The sequence below is a fragment of the Saccopteryx leptura genome, chromosome 8 (assembly GCF_036850995.1).
Source record: "Saccopteryx leptura isolate mSacLep1 chromosome 8, mSacLep1_pri_phased_curated, whole genome shotgun sequence".
NCBI classification, from domain to species: Eukaryota; Metazoa; Chordata; class Mammalia; order Chiroptera; family Emballonuridae; genus Saccopteryx; species Saccopteryx leptura.
This window is the reverse complement of record NC_089510.1, coordinates 73,219,514-73,224,100: the sequence shown is the minus strand read 5'-3', so window position 1 is coordinate 73,224,100 and position 4,587 is coordinate 73,219,514. Positions and strand designations below refer to the sequence as shown.

The 4,587-nt window shown below is 50.9% G+C and overlaps 1 non-coding gene across 1 annotated transcript; it reads left to right on the top strand.

Annotated features, from left to right (window-relative positions):
- The first annotated feature begins 217 nt into the window (after nt 1–217).
- TRNAT-GGU (transfer RNA threonine (anticodon GGU)) lies at nt 218–293 on the top strand. Its single transcript has one exon. It is a non-coding gene; the product is annotated as a tRNA-Thr (tRNA).
- Nucleotides 294–4,587: the final 4,294 nt, after the last annotated feature.

Genomic DNA, 4,587 nt, shown 5'->3' with positions numbered 1-4,587 from the left:
ACACAAATTTTAAATGACTTACTATATCCAGGTGATCTTGGTGGTTGATTTTGTTTTATTATTTTGGGGGTGGGAATGTCATTTTATTTACAAAATTTTACATTTAAAAAAATTATAAAAGGGGGATTCCAAGATGGTGATGGAGTACACGGATGTTCCAACTGCCACCTCCCAGGACCATATTGGATTACAACTTAATTTAAGAACAATCATCTTGGCCCTGGCCGGTTGGCTCAGTGGTAGAGCGTCGGCCTGGTGTGCGGAAGTCCCGGGTTCGATTCCCGGCCAGGGCACACAGGAGAAACGTCCATCTGCTTCTCCACCCCTCCCCCTCTCCTTCCTCTCTGTCTCTCTCTTCCCCTCCCACAGCCGAGGCTCCATTGGAGCAAAAGATGGCCCGGGTACTGGGGATGGCTCCTTGGCCTCTGCCCCAGGCACTAGAGTGGTTCTGGTCGCCACAGAGCGACGCCTCGATGGGCAGAGCATCGCCCCCTGGTGGATCCCGGTCGGGCACATGCGGGAGTCTGTCTGACTGCCTCCTCGTTTCCAACTTCAGAAAAATACAAAAAATAAAAATAAAAAAAGAACAATCATCTTGAAAAACCAACTTTGGATGAAACAAAGAGAAGTCTATAACCAAGGATCACAGAAGAAGCCACACTGAGACTGGTAGAAAGAGAAGTGACGCAAAAAGGAATGCCTCACTCCCAGGAGTGAGCGGCAGTGGGTCTGGAGGGACTTTCACTGGGCGGTGAGTCACTCTGAGAGGGAAGGGTCCTCAGCCCTAGGCCAGCAGCCCAGCCTAGAGCCCTAGAGCTAGAAGAGGCGCCTACACTCCATTTGGCAGTGAAAAGAGCCAGGTTTCTGTCTGCCAGAAAGAGATGAGAGTGCCATGGCTGGTTGGCTCAGTGGTAGAGCATCAGACTGGCGTGTAGATGTCGCGGGTTCAATTTCCAGTCAGGGCACACAGGAGAAGCAACCATCTGCTTCTCCACCCTTCCCCCTCTCCCTTCTATCTCTTTCTTCCCGTCCCACAGCCAAGGCTCCATTGGAGCAAAGTTTGCCTAGGCACTGAGGATGGCTCCATGGCTTCTGCCTCAGGCACCAGAATAGATCTGGTTGCAATAGAACAACACTCCAGATGGGCAGAGCATTGCCCCCTAGTGGCAGACTGTCTCTCTGCCTCCCTGCTTCTCACTTAAGTACAAAAAAAAAAAAGGAGCTCTCAGAGACACAGGCATTGTCTTAAAGGGCCAGTGCAGAAAATCTCATTCATAGCCACTTACCTGGAGTACCAGAGGAGGGAGGTGTGGGACAGCTGTGTTAGGCTTGCTCACGGGGTTACCAGCTGCAAGCCCTTTGCCTGAATGGTGCATGAGTGTGTGCCACATGTCTATGACCTATGCAAGGCAATAGGTGCTTGTGCTCAGGGAAATTGAGGATGGAAGATTATGGACTGCTTGCCCACCACTGTGAAGGGCCATTTTTGCTAAATATTTGTTTGTCTGAGAAGTGGTTTTCCCCTGCCTATTTGCACAGCCGATGTTGCAAGACTTTATTATACAGGAATAGCCCAATGTTTTTCAGCTCCACAGTTTTTCTTCTATCTGCACAGATCCAATGTGGACCTGCCTGGTCTTGGCCACCAGCATTATAGGAGGGTTGAGCACCTAGGACTAGAGTTGTGTGAGGAGAGTGTGAAGTTTGTGGCCCAGGGAGAGACACCATGGGGTATGGCCACCAGAGCCCCTGTGCTGAGTCACTCTCCAATACCACAGTCACCATCTTTCTTGGGTGGAGCAGTCCCCTCATGCATCATCAGCCTGTTGGAAGTAACTGCCCCATCCTCGAGAATACCTCCTGCCCAACCCTATGGAGACTGGGCCATTCTGAGAAGTCAGCCAGGAATCAGGGGGCATGTCAGTGGCTCAGTTTTCTGATGTTGAGGCCCGAGCTTTACCTGCACACTCCTGAATCTATGACTCGTGCTTCTGCCTCATGGGAGACTCAGTAGAAACTGCCCAGACTGTGGGCAGACCACATCCACCAGACTCCTGGTGGCCACACCCTACTGAGGTCTGGACACACTGACACCTGGGGCCAAGAGTCAGAGCCACACCCACCACCCTCCCTAATCCCTAAACTGCCTGCCCCAGGCTTTGGAATCTACCAGAAGTTTTATTTCAGTGGCTGAGCCCAACTAGCAGCCAGCAGACAGGTGCTGCAGGAGGCAAACCTCAGGGAACTATGGCCTATTGCAGACCTTCCCCCAGGTCCAGTGTGGGTAAAAAACAGCCGAGGTGTGCGGCTTGGTATTTGCATGTACACCTGGGCCCAGCACAGGCAGCTACAAAGTCTGGATTGCTTGTAGCTCCAAGTAGGTTGCTGAGGGCCAGTCACTGGCAGTGTCCCCCAATGGTCTGTGCCAATTTCCCTCCAGGGAGGCCTAGGGCTGGCACATCCAGTGGCCAGCTGTGGAGAACATCAGTTTAGGACCTAATGACCCTTGCTGGTGGTGTGTCTTGAGGGAGGGCTTATCAGAAACTGGGCCCAACTGAGGCAAGTTCTGCTCTCTGTGGTCAGCACCTACACAGTGGCTCATGTACATTGGACAGGGTGGACTTCACAGCCAGCCAGCCCAGGTGCTGGATATCCTGTCCCGCTGGACTAGGTTCCACAGGGGAAGAGAAAGAGGCTTGGAACATGGACATTTAAAGCATAGGTCCCTATTGGGCAAATGAGTTTGTAAACTTTATATTTTTTTAGTTTGCTCACTTTTATTGTTAAAAAACGGTGCTGGGCAGCCATCTGTGTGCTTGCCCTCCTAGCAGGGCAGTTGATTGCAAATTGCAGATTGCATTCCTGCTTAGGAGGGACCATTGTTTTACTAATGTTTGCTGGAGGAGAGATCTTTGTGGGCCCAGACACTTTTGCAGGGAGAGTGGAGAGAATGCAGAGTGCTGAAGAAGAAGCCAGTTTTGCAGAGAGTGAGAAGGTGTGTAGATGGGGAACCAGAGCTGAGGGGCTTTGGGAGTCCTACTGAGGCTTGTGGGGGCTTATGATTCTGGGAAGAACCGGAGAAGATTCTTCTGGTTGTGGAACCAGAGAATGTGTCAGGGCTTTGTGAGCCCTGAATGAAAGGGAAATGTTTTCCCTGTGTGTTTGCTCGTTGGCCAGTGCAAGTCTTTAATAAACAGAATGGCCTACCATTTTTGGCTCCACTGTTTCTTTACCATCTGCCCGAATCCAATGTGAATCTGCATGGCCATGACAGCTGCACCACTGGCCATACCGTCCCTGTGAGCCTATTGTTGGGTTCGATCGAGGGGCTTAGCCACTTTCTGGGGGAGAGGCACAGTCAGCCTCAGGAGAGAACTTTCTCAATCTTCATCCCTTAGACCAGGGTCTCATCAGCTGGAAGAACTTCTGCAGAGGGGACTGATGGCTGCACCCAATCTGAACCTGCTACTTACCTCGCCAGGGAGAAAAAGAATTGAAGTACCCAGCATTGCCTGAGGGATAGTCTTTGGAGTAGGGGCCATTTTCCTCATACTGAGCTCCTGACCAAGTCACCACTGAAGTAGGGGGTCCCACTAATGTTATATTCCCAATCTCAGCTTCCCTAAGCCACCGAGCTTGCAACCTGTAGAGAGTTCGGTGGGCTGAGGCCAGTCTGAGCTCACACCACAGTCTTTCTACAGAAGACTCTGTAAGAAGACCATGCAGCTGAAAGAGGAAGTGGAGTAGCTGAAAAGTGGAGGCAAATCTTACAAAACTTAGGGCTTTTATGGAGCTGCTAACATCTGTAAGCAGGAGGAAGCTGATCATTTTACGCAGGTTGGACCCTCCCTTACTACACATGCACAGAAAATGCAGACACAAACAGCAAACACAGCAGTAGCTCCAGACAGGTAACACATGGCAGGTTACAAACAACAGCTGATGCCAACCCAAGAAGACCAGAACCAACACAACCAGTAGTGGGTGGGAGACAGCACTAATGCTAACCTCAGCTAGCTACACAAGCAGCATGCCCAAAGGAGGAGTCCAGCCAGTACCAGGCACTGTAGAGAGTAAATATGCCCAACAGGACAAACATTGCACAGTGTCTAATACACATCATCAAGGTTGACCCTTGGAGCCAGCCAGACTGAAGGGATAACTGCACCCACAAAAGGACTGACTGCATTCAATACTCACAACAGGAGGGTAAATACTATCCTCAAGAAGCATTCTTGCCTGACCAGGCAGTGGCACAGTGGATAGAGCATCAGACCGGGATGCAGAAGTCCCAGGTTCAAATCCCTGAGGTCGTTGGCTTGACCATGGGCTCATTTGACTTGAGCACAGGCTCAGTTTGAGTGCAGGGTTGCCAGCTTGAGCGTGGGATCATAGACATGACCCTATGGTCACTGGCTTGCACCCAAAGGTGTCTGGCTTGAAGCCCAAGGTCACTGGCTTAAGCCCAAGTTTGCTGGCTTGAGACCAAGGTCGCTGGATTGAGGAAAAGGTCACTCACTTTGCTATAGCCCCCCAGTCAAGGCACATATGAGAAAGCAATCAATGAACAACTAACATGCCACAATG